The 16,829-nt window shown below is 37.3% G+C and overlaps 1 protein-coding gene across 1 annotated transcript in view; it reads right to left on the minus strand.

The window, feature by feature from the left end:
• LOC126972923 (long-chain fatty acid transport protein 4-like) overlaps nt 1-5,904 on the minus strand; it is a 49,400-nt gene extending 43,496 nt beyond the window's left edge. Inside the window, exon 1 of the mRNA XM_050820038.1 lies at nt 5,775-5,904. The gene's annotated coding sequence lies outside the window, so the exon portion shown is untranslated. The remainder of the gene's footprint in view (nt 1-5,774) is intronic.
• Nucleotides 5,905-16,829: the final 10,925 nt, after the last annotated feature.

The raw sequence follows: 16,829 nt of genomic DNA on the forward strand, positions 1-16,829 counted from the left end.
AGTAAAAAATGAGGACATATAATTATCTTTAAAGAAATCGTGACAAACATGCGTTCACTTTTGTTTTTATGTCTGTTTACGTACTTAACTACCACGTAAGTAAGGAACTTAATAGTACTTTTTCTTATTATAAATGTCATGCTGCATAACAAAAGGAATATTGTGATGAATATGGTAAAGCTTTTAAACAAGAGTATAATATAGTCGAATCGGGCTGACTTTACCGGAACGTGTGTTACAAACCATAGCGTGACTCCTCATTCTCATTCAATACCCACAAAAAAAATTGCTTAGGGCGCCTAAAAAGATTTTACTTATTACATTTTTTTTCGTTCAGCAGATGGTAATTGAAACGCCCTGTCCATTACAACAACTGCGCGAGTCACCTTGAGACATAAGATGTTAAATCTCATTTGTAATTTCACTAGCTACGAGTTGTAGTACCCATAATCGGCATCCGGCGCAAAGGAGCCTCCCACTGGTGAACTAGTGAATGTTTGTCTTAAAAAGTACAAAAAATAAGTTAAAGCTGAGGTCACACTCTGACACCGTATCCGTTCCGTAATGGCAATATTTTAATAAACACACGGGCTACTTAAAATTAATCATAAAAACGTCTAAAAATTAAAAAAGAATTTATTGGAAAATTTCAACATTTTCATCACCTTTACGTGGTCGCACAAGCAGGCACGAAGCAGCGCGCGGCTACTAGATTACTGAATGAACTTACGAAATGATATTATGAAAAAAATATTTATATCGGTGAATTATGTAGTTTCAATTTGGAATATTTTTTTTATACCAAGGCAATAGTAATCTATTGCCAATATAACAACAGTTTAATAAAACAGATCAGAGATACAGCTAGCTGACAGTCGGATGGCCGGACAGAAGTCTTAGTACAATGCGATTCAAATGAGAATAGGCTCGACTTTGCGCCATATTGTGACGTCATAGCTGTGAATTATGACTTTTTAACGTTTTTATATAAATTTGATGTAAGACTATTATTATTGATATGCAGATGAGTTTTTTGCAAACCGTTTTTTTTCAAATGATACATTTTGACAAATAGATGTTATTGACGTTTCTATTCTTATTTGAATCGCATTGCAATAGAGTTCATGTTGGTACCTTTTGGGTGTGATAACCCGACAGCATAATTTTATTTGAGGATAACTCATAAAAACATATTTTGTTGTAGCTATATGCGGTTCTTGAGATTTATGGGTGTTTAAAATTTGAACTATCAAGTCAACCGGTCTATCATAATAAATACTATTTTATTAGATAATTTATACGTCGAGGTAGAGCCTCTTGCTGTAAGGCAACGCCTGAAATAAGGCCAGGTTTATTACTTAAGTGTGCGTGAGAAGCTACGTTTTACACTCGCGATACGTCTGTCGCTTTGTTTTAGTGCGCGTGCGTTGCTGAAAATAGAGGCCAACAGTTAGCCACTATTTCTATCGACGTGTTCACAGCTGTCAGACTATCTAGACGTATAAATTCTCTAATGCTATTTTCTTATCTACGCAGGTACCACGTGCCCAACGTTTTTTATTTTTTTGGTCTGATCAATGCCTATGACGTAGAACCTACTGAATTATTTTTATGGTTTTAGTGCATCTTTTTAATCATAACTTTAAATATATAACATAATTAATACTTAAAACCGTTTAACTTAAATAAAATTTTATTCATCTGTGTTACTCTCTAGTGGCGGCCAAGTAATTTTAATTCAAAAAATGGATTGCCCGTGGAACTTTGTTTCATCTTTGTTTTAGTATTTGTAGGTAATTACCTATCTTCAAAGAGTGTGTAAATACGACGTAAAAAGAGGCGGGATTGCCTAAGTAAAATTTGAAATTTAGTTTAGTATGAAACATGCAGTGAGATTTGACATAAGTTTAAAATAGTAATTACCTACAATATGGCGATTGGCGACGAAGTATAACCCGGCTTTCATTATAACAATTGGGAGCATTTCATAAGATTATATCTATTATTAAGATATTAAATCTTAAGGTCTGTAATTGGCCTAGTTACGAAAATATTATTATTTATCCTGATTTGTTGGTAACATTTACACATCTACTATTGCATTACTCTGTGTTGCTCGATAGTAAGTCTAACCAACTACCAGAAAACCAACTAATATGGATAAGCCGGTAACTGCGTAACTGCTAAGACGTCTTAGTTTTAGAGCGAACAGTTGCATAAAACGTAGTGAATTTCGGATATCTCCGTTTTTTATAAGATTATAGCCGTCATCTGTCGATCTATTAATGACTGCACGTTTCATGCAATCGAGTGAATCGCTTTTTCCTTAGAGGGTTTCGCTAGGCTGCCTACCTTGCTTGTTTGTTTGTCACACATTGCTCGCGTCGAAATTTACGGTAAGTTGTAACGTGATGTGCATTTTGTCTCTGAGATAGTTGGATGACCGCTGACTAACATGTAGTGTATACTCAGAGAATACTAAATGACTTCGAAAAATGGTTATAAGGCTTCGGTGATGCTAAGGAGGCATCAAGTACTTTGGTGAATAAAGTGTGTGTAAGTACTTAATATGTACGCAAGCAAGAATAAGAGATTAATTTGGCGCAACAAAACAAAAACCCTTAATGCGAAGAGTAAGCAGAAAACACACAAACATAGTGTTTTTAGACATGTTTTGTGGTGAAAGTATAGCATTTCGAGCTATGAACACTACCTTATCCTGTTACACATATCCTTAAGTCTTGTTTGTAGGTTGCTAATGCTTGCTGTTGGTTATAGTTAACACTGCCGAGCCTTTTTGAACTACCACATTTCTTTAAAGTTAAACAAGTTTTTTGGCATGGCGGGACGCATTTTTTTGGTACTTCTCTCAGAAACGTTATTCTTATAGCTTGTACTTTTTTGTGTAGGTTCATTTATTTAGATTAGTAGTGAAAAACGAAGATTGTAAGCATATAAACTGTTTTCCACGCAAGAATTTTGAAAATATTGCCTTGCCTTGTTACATAGATGGCGGGCCGGCAGCCGTGAACTCATATCGCTCAAGGTCGCTGGCATTTAGTGTCGCCTTAAGAAACATTATTTCTCGTACTTTTTTACGTTCGTAGTAAAAACATTAATATTATAAAGAAGGTATTCGTAATATTGCTCTCTCTAATTGCATAAAAATAATTTAATGAAATCAAATGACATTTGACGTTATTTAACTTAATCATGCGGTGTATTATATCATATTTTCATTAGTTGTATTGAACACCTTCTTAATTACAATATTGTTTTTCCAAACACCAATTCTGCAAACGTTAAATAAATAGCACGAGGAATATTTTTTTAAGGATTCTTGTTTCAATACGCCATAAAGAATAACTTCATGCGTGCGTAGGTACACACACACTTTTTTATTACTTATTTTAAAACGTGTATATAAAATGAAATATATAAATACTTAGGTATATTGAAATTTTTTAATTTGTCGTCCACTGGTTCAGTCAGTAGACATATGAGTTTCAAGAGGCTTGTTTTTTATGACAATGAGGGACGAGACGAGACGAGCAGGACATTCAGCGGATGGTTATTGATACGCCCTGCCCATCACAATGTAGTGCCGCTCAGGATTCTTGAAAAACCCAAAAACTCTGAGTGGCACTACTACTGCGCTCGTCACCTTCAGACATATGATGTTAACTCTCATTTGCCCAGTTATTTCACTAGGCACGGCGCCCTGAGTACAGTAATGCTTACACATTAATGCTTCACGGCAGACATAGGCGCCGTTGTAAAAGGAGCATCCCACTGTCAATAATTATGTGTGTTTTTAAAGACAAATATTGGTGGAATTAACACTAAAAAAAATTCAAAACATTTGGAAAATTATGTGTGTATTTTGAATATGCCAAGTTACGTGTGTATGTAATGTACGTACATACTTAAATACGTGTCGGTAACGATAACAGTGTCGTCAGTTCAATGGTTTTATTTTCATGTCAAAAAATACCCAACTCGCCTAAAGAAGTTTTCAATTCAAAAATAATAATATAACATATAACAACACAGTAAAACACAACACACAAAAACACACAGGTATCTACGACAATTATCTTTATCAATGTACCTATATTAAATACGTAAAATAATTCAACTGATTTTATAATAACATGATTTATATTATTATCTAAGTTACATAATCTCAAATGATGTAAGGGGTACATAATTATGGTGATAATAACTTTAATGCTGATAAAATAGGTATTCTTATAGTTTTAATCAGGACCGTGACTTAACTGATAATATTCTTCTTTAGATACGAACAAAATAATTTGTTCCTGCTTCAAAAGATATCTACAACTTAAGGGTATGTACCGATATGCACTTCGAGCACTGCACAGTGCTATCACTGTAGAAAAATTCGTTCCGTTATGAACTGCCAGTGTACCCTAGGGAAATATATGACGTCATAAATCGCCGACATATTCTACTGTGAGCGCTGGCGTTTTCGAGGTAAGGTACTCGCAGTACTTTGATCACTTGATCAGTCAAAACCACTCGTCCGAGTGCCTAACCTTTTTATAAACAATACAGTTTAATCCCAAATATTTTTAATTTGACAGTACTCCAACCACAGTTTTTTAATGAATTAGAAAACTTTAATACACTCCTTTGAAAGCTGCGTCAAAAAATGCGGCTGACAGTATACGGGATTGCGTTCCGTTTTAAATAGTAACCAATATTACTGGCTTTAAAGGAACGGCTTCACAGTATACTAAATTGACGTCACACTGTACAGTGGTCGCAGTGCATATCGGAACATACCCTAAATTATTTCCTGAATCATCTATTACCTAAGTCAAGATTTAAAAATAAGTAATAATAGTTATTAAGGTTCAGATACCAGATGCAGTAAACTACGAACGTCCATATAGAATCTCTGTGAGTAATTATTAACTGCAGCACTTTCTAATATATAAAACGTAGGAAGGTAGTTCTCAGAGCACAAGTCTTTTTATGATAATGTAGGTATTAACTCGTACACTTTCTACCGCTTCTTTTCTCACTCATTGGTTTCATTAATAATTTAATTGTAATATGTGTAACTCGGATAAATCTACTACACAATATACCTACTAAGGTGAATATCATCAATAATTCAAGCTTGTTTCATAGACTAAAGAATAGGTACCGAATAGTCTCGTCTCTAATGAAATTTTTATAAAGCATGATTCAAAATCCAAAGTAAAAGCTTTATTGAGTAACAAATCACACATATTACTTGATATCCCTACTTTTGCATGGTAACAATACCTTTGTCGTTGAAAATGAAAATTCAAATCTTCATCGTATTCAAGAAATTTGCTCGTAATTTTACTACTTTTTCGAATTGAAGCCATATATATTCTAAATAGATGAAAAGAATTAATTTTTTTATAATTTTACATAGTTAAAAAAATAAATTATGAAAGGAGTGAGCATTTTTTCGTAATTTAAAAATATACAAACATCTTCATATTCATTTAAAGTCAATTTTCCTAATTGAGAAATAATTTATTTTCCTTTTATGTATAGGTATATATTATTTATTTTAATAACAAAATAAATAATTAAGTAATATTATATAATGAAAATTTTAAATTACTGTTGAACTTTGAGATACAAATCTCTCAAAATGTATGAGATATTCTGAAATTTTATTTTGTTCTTTAAAGCAAATAATATCACTTACAAAAAATTTGTTTTTTATTACAAATACACCAAATTCATATTTAAATTCACGTACTTACCGCGCTATTCACGTGGAACTATTCACAAAATACCTAAGTAATAAATGCGACGGGTTGTCGTGTGGCGATGTAACACACAGTTAGCGATCGCGCGCGCTTGTGGCACTGTGAACTGTGGAGTGTGAAGGTAGAAATCAGAAAGCCACGTTTGGTGGGGTTTGATAGCATCGACTGATAATAGTGTGTGAAATAATTAGCTACCGTGGGAGATTAGAAACTTTCCTATCGCCATACAGACTCGAATGTATGCCTGCAATATCCATGTCGAAAGTAGTTTTGAGCTTTTCTTACTGCATCTAGTGCATAGCAATAAACCTGTGTTTCTGTTGGTATCTAAGTCGATAACATGTCTTACTTGCATTTACCATACAATAATCTGGGTCAGCCTTTGAAAGTATATGTTAATTATATATTACATTATGTTACTTATATTAAAATTTCTCGACTTTTTCACCACACTTGTAGGTTTATCTAAATATCCCGTCCCAAGACCCTCCCCTTATAGGTTCTGCGAACTTAAAAGGGAAGTCCTTCAAATTCTATATACTAAATAAATAAATTTTTGATTTTGATGTTTTTTGATTTTGATTTTTGAGGTCTACAAAGGGGCAGCTGCCAAATACCACAACGTAGACAGTTTTCGTTATGGAATGACTGTTTCGAAAATTATTTATTTTGAAAATATGTTTTTTGAATACTACCCACAGAATTTAATACCTTATTTTTATTCTTATTTCTGCACGTAGCAGGTCTTTACCACGCATTTTTGCGTTATAACTTATGGTGTAAAAGAAATAATTATTTATCATTGTGTAAAGATTCCTACTCATGAAAATTTGGTTTTGTTGCCTCGTCAAAATTAATTGTTTAAATATTCCTACCGAGATGTATGCGAACGGTGGTTCGTTGCGCCGCGGAATTTATTAGTTAAACTTGTCTATCACCTGAAATAATATTGGTGAGCTTTCTTTTTATGCCAATAAATGAGTATGAGAAGATGATACAATAAATCTTAAATAATGCCAAGCGTCAAAGCCAACCCATAACAGTGTTGCAACATTACAAAACTACCTAATATATTATGTATAACATTATAACATATCATGATATGACCCCGATAACATCACACTGCGCCCGTAACTAAAAGACTGCACAGTACTCGAATGACATAAATCATATACTTAAAGCACTACAAAGGCAATTAAGGCAAGAGTATATTAAGTTTTCTTATCTTCAATTTTTTTATATTAATAACGTAATTAGGTAGATACCTACTGTAAAAAATAGTCATCATTCAATACATCCTCGGTATGGTACGCAGTACGCACACGAAAACCGAATTTGAACAAAACGAATCGCTTTATCTTATATATAGCGTTGCTTCTATCGGGCGTCCCTAAAGGGCACTGTTTTTTTTTTCTCTTATCGTCGTTTATTGTAAATATTTCGTGGTCGTTACAGATGAGCCAGCAGTTAATTCCCTGCTCTGCAAAGCATCAATTAAATTTGCTATTAGGACGACAATAACAACTAGAGTTTAGATGATGGTAATTGATACGCCCTGTCCATTACAATGCAGTGCCGCTCAGGATTCTTGCAAAACCCAAAAATTCTGAGCGGCACTACAGTAATTGCGCTCGTCACCTTGGGACATACGATGTTAAGTCTCATTTGCCCAGTAATATCACTAGCTACGGCGCCTTTCAGACCGAAACAAAATGATGCTTACACATTAGTGCTTCACAGCAGAAATAGGCGCCGTTGTGGTGCCCATACACTGCGCAAAGAAGCCTCTCACTGGTAAACTGCTTAAGTACTTGAGTCTTAGCTGTTCACTTGAGTCTAATGATTCATTTAGCTGGTAATATAAGGGCAGTACTCGATTAATAATAACAATTTTTTTTTGCATAAACTGCTCGTTATTCGATAATATTGATAGATTCCTTTGCATGATCCATACCACTTTACGAAATCATCTTTATTGTCAGCTCATTAATAGACTTAAAAAACTTACATTTCTTGCACTGATTCAAATCGATTTAGCCGTTTCTGAGATACCTGCCGTACACAAACAAACAGGCAAATATTCTAAAAACTATTATCGACCATGAATATTTTTATAGATTCGTCATGGCTGTCTGTCTGTTTGTCTGTTCGTCTAACTATACTTAGTAGTGAACCTTGGTAATAGATGAATTTTGTAAGACGCATTTAGATTTTCACACAAAAATAGAAAAAAAAACAATAAATTTTGAGGGTATGTAACTGAAACTCAAAAAAAATTTTGCATTAAACCCATACGTGTGGGTTCAATGTATATGTAATTTAAATAATTAATTACATTTAATGTACCCATCGCCTACAGGCGCCGTTTAGACGTTTAGAGCAAGCTGTACTATCGTCCGTAATTTCGAGAGCTGGTAATAAATAGCAATAGAACATGTAGTTAAAAATTCGGAAGTGAATCCTATCCTATCAACTAAATTCATCCCAACACAGTTGGGTTTTGGCTGCAAAGGTGGTTGCAAAGCTGCAGTCCACGCTGCGCGTACTTTTTTGGAGAGTAACTCTGGTGATGTCTTTCTAAAATTAAATGTCAAAAATGCTTTTCTTGATAGGGGAGCTCTGCTGAGAGAAGTTAAAAATTCAATTCCTTTAATCTATCATTATATTTGGCAATGTTATAGTAAACCATCCAAATTAAAATAGAATAGAAACACTTTATTAACAGTAAAAACACACACCTTGAATTTACAGTATAAATGTTAAAGTAATAAATTAAATTAAATGTAGCTTACATTGCATATCAAGATTAATTATTACTTTATAATGAATCTAAAATAGTTTTGTCATATTTAAATCTAAAATTTTGAATATTTTTCAGTTATCTAATTGGTGGCGGTAAATTGTTCCAGCACTTAGTAGCATTGTATCGAAAACTACCCCTAAACGCTGTTGAGTGATGCCGGGGCACTGCTAATATCTGCGAGGCAGATCTAGTTTTTATATACTTGCATTGCGTTGCCCTAGCCATTTAAGTTTTTTAAATAAGTAAAGAGGTGTTTTATTATTTACGATACCGAAAAGTAACGTTGCTAAGTGCAGACGTCTCCGACCTTATTAAGTAAATTGGCTTCTTTTAAATATGGAGTGATGTGCTGCCTGGGCGGTATATTCCAACAGAATCAAGCGCCCGCATTTTGCACTCGTTGGATGGAACATTTTGTTTTGTATAATAATCTTGGCCCATACACCACGTCAAAGTAGTTGAGCTTTGATAGTACAAGTGCTTCACATAATCAAACACGAAGGTCTGAACTTAAATATTATCAAATCTTATAGATTACTTTAAGTCCATAAAAACAATTTGCTATTACTTGGCTTATATATTTTTCAAAGCGCATGTTTTCGTCAATCATTAGACCTAAGTTACGCACCTCGTGGACCCGCTCAATGTCCATGTTGTTGATCATGACCTTCGGATTGTATTGCTCAGTTGTTTTCACAAACATAGGGGTGCCAATTATCATAAATTTTGTTTTCGAAGGATTTTAAATTAGAGAGTGTCGATCTGACCAACTGCAAATTTGATCCAGGTCGGAATTTAACAGATTTGTTGCATGTAACGTGTCGTTGGGATTACAAGATATATACAATTGAATATCGTCAGCATACAAATGATATATATATCTGCACTATACAAATAAAACAGCAGAGGTCCTAGAATTGATCCCTGGGGAATTCCTCTGTTAATAGTAGCACAACGAGATAATTTATAACTGCTGGCATCATTATTGACTCCAACTGTTTGGGTTCTGTTATTTAAATAGCTACTGAACCATTGTAGCCTCCGGACTCAATCCGTAGTACACTAATTTGGAAATTAATAATGATATATCAACGGTTTCGAATGCCCGGGAATAATCAAGGGGTACTAGCATTGTGGCCTTACCTTCCTCCTGGGCCTCCAAGATGTTGTCAACAACATCCAGTAATGCAGTGGTAGTACCTCTTTTTTTTCTGAAACCTGATTGATAGTCCGGTAATATATTATTTGTTTCTAAAATCGCATTAATTGTTTGTGTACAATTTTTTCAATTATTTTGGATGCGCAACGAAGTATGCTAATTGGGCGAAGGTCTGTGTAGTGTTAAGGTATATCTTTTTGGGTAAGGGTCGCATTAGTGCGTGGCGCTAGAGATCAGGAAAGGTACTAGACTGAAACGAGGTATTAATAATATGTGTTAATATGGGCAGTGTATGTGACAAGGTTAGGAGTAGCATATCAAGAGATACATCATCCAATAAAATTTCGAAAAATCGAAATACTCATAAATATTTGGTCTTCCGTTGGCTGTCAGCAGGGCGACCCTCTTGGTCCAGCAATATTTAGCCTAGCCATTCATTCCGACATAAAACTAAGATCAAAATTTTATGTTTGGTACTTGGATGATGGGACTTTGGGTGGTGAAGTTGACACTGTTTTAGATGATTTGAATAGAAAGTTGTAATAGAAAGTTTTAGCTCCATCGGCCTTGAGTTAAATTTTTAGAAATGCGAACTTTTTATCGGCAAAAATTTCCAAATTTCAAACTAATTGATATGGTTGATATTTTTAATGTTCTGGCCCCCAATATTATTGTTAATTCCTAATTTTCTAATCCCCTAATTTCCTGTTTCAATTCCAACGATCTTAGATGATCACATTAAAAAAATTAATAACGTTTCGGACAGATTATTTAAAATTAATTCTCATATGGCCTTAACTATTATTCGTCATGTTTATTTGTTCCAAAATTTACGTACGTCTTAAGGTCTAGCCTGGGAAATTTCCAAATTTACTTGATGTAATTGATATGACGTTCAGAACGTCATTGGATATTTCACTTAAAAATATTTTAGAAACCGTTTTGAATTGCGCTTTTACTCATTGTGCATGGTCTCAAGCCTCTTTACCGTTGCGGTTTGGTGGTTTGGGTACTCGCAAAGTATCGGGCGTTTCTTTACCAGCATTTCTATTTTCAGTTAATAGTGCGCAGCCTTTGGTTACTAGAATTGTAAATCATGTACCAGTTAACTCAGAGATTGCGTATTTGAACGAAGCTAACAATGCTTGGCTAAATATTGCAAATATTCAAAATTTTCCAGACGATTTCAAAAAGCATAGGAAGCACTTCTTTCTAGAAGAAGCCTTTGATGATCTTTTGATCTCATCTACTGACAGAACAGAGCGTGCTCGTCTTTTAGCCGTGACACTAAATGAGGCGGGCTTTTGGTTACAAGCCTTGCCTTCTGCGCCGATTGGAACGCTACTTGACAATATGACATTGTCAATGTAGATGTGGCGTTCAGGTAGATAGATGCTCAGGCCGGATCAGTCGTCACGCCAGTATTAATGAAGTCATCCGCAGGGTATTTGCCGCTCTTAATATACCTACCAGCTGTTTTAGAGCCAAATCGTATTACTCGCCGCGATGGTCATATAAAAGGAGGAGAAAAGCTGTTTGCAATCATTTATGTGGATGACTTAATACTAGCATATAAATCAGAAATGTTGTTACGAGAAGTCAAAACACAACTGCAAAAAATTTTTGAGTTACGAGATATGGGTTCACTCCATCATTGCCTGGGCATACAATTCACCCATGTAGGGGGAGAAATAACATTGTCACAGGAGAATTATATTGAAAATTTAATAAATAAGTTCAACATGGGTGAATGTAAGCCAGTGTCAACGCCCATGGAGACTGGTCTGAAACTGGAGAAGGGTAATGGACTCACAGAGATGGAGAAAATTCCATACCAAATGTTACTTGGATCTCTAATGTACCTCGCTGTAGCCACAAGACCAGATATAATGTTTGCTGTTAGTTATTTGAGCCAATATAATACATGTTTTAATAATACACATTGGCAAGCTGCAAAAAGGGTGATTCGTTGTTTAAAAGGAACGAAGAATGTAACCATCAGATATAAACAATCAGGAGAGGCACTAAGAGGCATGGCTGACGCTGACTGGGCGGCATGTACCGTTGACCGTCGTTCATATACCGGTTATATTTTTAAGTATGGTGGTGGCCTTATCAGTTATGCATCAAAGAAACAAAGAACAGTGGCTTTGTCAACAGCAGAAGCCGAATATATGGCGATGACAGAAGCAACGAAGGAAGCTTTACACTTGAAATATCTGTTGGAAGATATTGGAGTTTTTCAACAAACTGTTACGATCTATAATGATAATTTGGCTGCACAGATGTTAGCAAACAATCAATTGACTGGTAAGAGATCGAAACATATCAGCATAAAGGAACATTTTATACGGGATTGTGTCCAGAAGAAATTAGTGACCATCCGTTACAAGGACACAGAGCATATGGAGGCAGACCTTTTTACAAAGGCATTACCACAACCAAGATTGTTCAAGCTTCTAAAGATGATCGGCGTCACTCAGACCTGAAGGTCATCGTGAGGGGGAGTATCATAGAGGTCTTACTCATAGAAGAACAAATTAGTGACTTTTAGTTACTATGACTACAAAGCAGTTATTACGTTGTCATGCTTATAAAAAGTTGTAATTAATTTATAAAATTGTTTTCTTATATTAAATAATGGTGAATGCACTGATTTGCTCATAGTCTACTGCTGATACTCTGCTCTATCTCATATAACACAATCGTCCTCATGCAATGACGCTGGTGGCTTGGGCACGGGGAAGGGCGCTGCTGTGGGACGTGTCTTACGTCGACACTCTGGCTCCTTCTCCAAGTCCAAGTTACGTCAGTTGGTGCTGGGGCTGGTGCTTCGACTGCCGAAGACGGTAGCTTCGCACATATGTTGGTCTCAGTGAGTCATACATCTTTGTCCCGTTTGGTGTCGAGACACTTGGCCCGTGGGGCCCAGAGGCGCGGAAAATGTTCAAAATACTATCTTCGCGCGTTAATATGGTTACTGGAAACCTAAGCGCTGGCAGCTATATAGTTAGCAAGTTCTTATTTTTAATGCAATTTACAAATCATTTCAATTACAATACCTATATGCGAAGTGATGCAACAAAAATACTGAAACGTCAAATACTAAATGGCTTACACGAGTAGGTCAAAAAAAATTAATAACTAAAAACACAAGAGTTATTGAGTACAGTAGATGCACCGATCCACACATACCGTTAATAAATAAGGCATTGTGTGAGCCTTTTTAGTAAAATATATAATAACTTTAATTTTAACATAATTAAATAAAAACATGAAGCAGACCTCCCGGTAACAGGACCATCCAGCTACCATAAGTAGCGCCCGTTGAAGAGCATGACGCATGGACCAGCCATCGCCTCCCTAGACCATATTTTAGGGAAGGGAATGACCCGCCCTACGTCGCCGCCGAATACTGAGTCTCAAAATCTCGTACCATTCCCAATTTCTCGGTTATCTGGAGGGCGAAGCCAAATTGGCTTCGAAGAAGCTGGGCGTCATAAATAGAGTACGCACGCACATCAAGCCGGCCCACATTCTAGCGCTTTACAAGCGCACGTCCTTCCATATAATATGGAGTATTGCTGTTTTAGAGACTGAGCGTTTGGCGATTAAATAAAACAACTGCTTGACTGTGAGGAATAGGTGAAGTCCTTGACTCTCGGCACTGGATAACGATCGGGTTTGGTTATGCTGTTCAATCGTCTATAATCACCGCATACCCGTATATCGCCATTCTTCTTAGGTACTATATGGAGTGGTGAAGACCATGGACTTTTACTCGGTCTGCAGAGTCCTTGTTGCATCATGTTTTCGAATTCTTTCTTCACTATTTCATAACGATGAGGTCGAATGGGACGAGCACGGCAATGTAATGGAGGTCCTTGTGTTTCGATATAATGTTCCAAGTTAATTTTTGGCGATAATTGCATCGATGTTAATCTCGTGGTACCGGTAAATTCGGCGAGTATCGCGTGGTACGGGGCCTGTATATCGATACTTCGTGTTGTGGGTGAGGTCGTTGACATTATGGGCGCGTTGATTTTTAAATTTGTGACGGCATCAATTAATCTTCGATTTTTTAAGTCTACGATAAGTTGATGGTGGTTGAGAAAATCGGCACCTAGTATTGGTTTCGTGACGTCAGCTACAATAAACTTCCACTTGTATGGTCGACGAAGGTTGAGATCGAGTTCTAATGTTTTCTCACCAGAAGTCAAAATTGTTGTGTTGTTTGCAGCGTACAATTTAAATGGTAGAGGCGTTGCTTTCAGGCCTATTTTTCTTGGTAGGACGGATATATTAGCACCGGTATCTACTAAGAATGACATCTTTGTTTTCTTGTCTGTGGCAAAAAGGCGGTATGAAGTGTGAAGGTTCCGCCGCAGCTAACGTCCGTTCTAGTTTCCCGATGACTCTAAGCTGCAGGGCGTAGTACAACGTCGTGCTTCACTACCAAATCGGCGATGGTAATAGCAGTAAAGTGTTGGTGAGCTATTGAGTGTGCGGGAACAGTTGTTATGACGAAGTTCTATTGCGAGATGACGAGCGAAATCGGTGGCGATGATAGTGTTGAGATGGCCTTGACTTGAGTTCGGCGACTTCTAGTGATAGTTTTCGTATCTCGTTAAAAAGGAATTGTGTGTGATCTACCTGATTTGACGTCGATGATTCTGGACCTGAGCTGGTGGCTGGGTGGAGACGACTGGTGGCAGGCTGGAGACGGCTGGTGGCTGGCTGGAGACGGCTGGTGGCTGGCTGGAGACGACTGCTACCTCCTGGATTTGCTCCATCATCGTGTCAGCAAGCAACGCTAGTTCCTCCAGCGTGGAATTCGCGCTGAATGACTCGCTGACGGTGAGCACGGCGCGGACGTGGGCTGGCAGCAGCTTACTCCACATCATGCGGAGGGTGGAGTCGGTAACCTTGTCCCTTGCAAGGTTACGCATGCGTCGCAGTAGCTGTGAAGGCTTCTGGTCTCCAAGCTCCATCTCGGCGAGTAGCTTCTGGAACTTGCGGCTGTCGGATTCTTCATACACCGAAATGAGACGTTCCTTGATTGCTGAATAATGTTTGTCTCTCGGTATGTTAAATAGGATGTCGGAGATTTGTTCGATGTCAGCCTTTTCTAATTGGACGAGCACCATCTGTGTCAGCTGGGCTTGACTCCTCTTGTGATCATCGGTGGCGGCTTTAAAGCTGTGATACCACAATCGCGGATTTTCCCGCCAAAATGGTGGTATGCGCATCGACAGTGAAATGGTGGAGATTTCTGTCGCGGTGGGCGCTGGGAGTGTCTGAGCCTGGTTTGTATCTTCCATTTCTTCGTCGGGTTGATATTCCTCGAGCAGAGATTCGTTGAACAGGAATTCGTCGTTTCGGCGAGCTGGTGAAGCTGTTCTTCAATGTGTAGCCGGGCAGAGGTTCGGTGTTCTTCTGTTCTGGCTTCCTTCCGTCGGCGTTCTTGTTCAGGGTCCTTCCGTCGGTGTTCTTGTTCGGGTTCCTTCCGTCGGTGTTCTTGTTCGGGTTCCTTCCGTCGGTGTTCTTGTTCCTTCCGTCGGTGTTCTTGTTCGGGGTCACCACTTTAGAGACTTCGCGCTTGGCGATTAAATAAAACAACTGTTCGACAGTGACATATGTGGAAGATATATGGAAGATATGATTTATTAAAAAGTTACACGATATATATACAAAATCCTTAAAACTAGTTACCCGATTACAATCGTTACTTAAAAAATATTAACAAGTTCAGAAAATACACACCAATACTAGAGCTTACATTTTAACCAATAGTAAAACGTTTCATTCAATAAGATTTGAGAATAATATTATGTGTTCTATCACGCTCTAAAACTAATGCTATCGCAGTTTGTGTAAACTCGCGTCGAACCTCGATCATACGATGTCAATGAGCATTCCGCACCTACGCTATTGCTCATTGATTAAAACTGCATGAATAGCGATCGACGCCCGAGTCCCGACGCTTCATTCGAGGACGCTCGGCCTTGCTGTGCGGTTGTGTAACGCGGAGCATATGACTGATCACGTGAGTATGTCTGCGATCGTCGAGAGAAAGTACGATGCTTGAAACTTCACTAAGATGACTACTGGTGATCTGTATGATTCTATGAGTTGTTGTACAGCACTATGACATGGTTCTTGTCAGAGCTAATATTACGTTATATAAAATAAAATGTTCTTGTCAGAACGAATCTTTCGGCATACGCTTATTACAGTTATTATGCACGATTACTATTTCTACGATCTATAATGCTACGTTACAAGTTGGATATTAGACATTTGTATTAATTGATATTATTGGTTGTAGGTACAGCTACACTGTCATCTCTGGTCTGATGCATCCCAGTATCAACCCATTTGACCGCGTGCAACGCAGAGCTGCTCGAATTGTCGGTGACCCAATGCTCTCTCAACGGATCGATCACTTGGCGTTGCGTTGACACGTCGCGTCGCTTCATTGTGTGTCTTCTACCGCACTTATCACGGGGAGTGATCCAAAGAGCTGACCTGATTCTTGCCACTGAATTCCATATTCGCATGACAAGCCACAAATTAGGATATCAACAGCACAATCTGGATGTGTAAGTAAGTAAAACTTCCTTTATGGCCGGCAGCGCTCCTGTGATCCTCTGGGATTGCAAGAATATGTGGGCGGTGGTGATCACTTTATACCAGGTGACCCATACTCTCGTTTGTCCTCCTTTTCAATAAAAACAATATTCATCGCCGCTTGGATATTTTTTGAAGACCTTTTAATAGGCGATAGGGAGTCTAGTTGTTTATCGTACGTCAATACTAGCCAACCACTCCGAGGTGTAGTCCTTTCTTTTGGCAGAAGTACCTATAAGCTAAGATCAAAGCGTTTACGCTGTCAATTTTAAATATTTGTAGTTATAGCATGCGACATCTCTATTCAAGTTCTGTAGTTATTATAATGCTATAAAATTAAAATTCTAATATAATGGTTGTTACTACTTCTATATTTTGGTACTTTTTAATTTGCACAGTTATGCATGTGCTGTGTGCATACTCTTGCGGTACAACGTAAAAGACGTCTTTACTGTAT

The sequence above is a fragment of the Leptidea sinapis genome, chromosome 27 (assembly GCF_905404315.1).
Source record: "Leptidea sinapis chromosome 27, ilLepSina1.1, whole genome shotgun sequence".
In the NCBI taxonomy this organism is placed as follows: Eukaryota; Metazoa; Arthropoda; class Insecta; order Lepidoptera; family Pieridae; genus Leptidea; species Leptidea sinapis.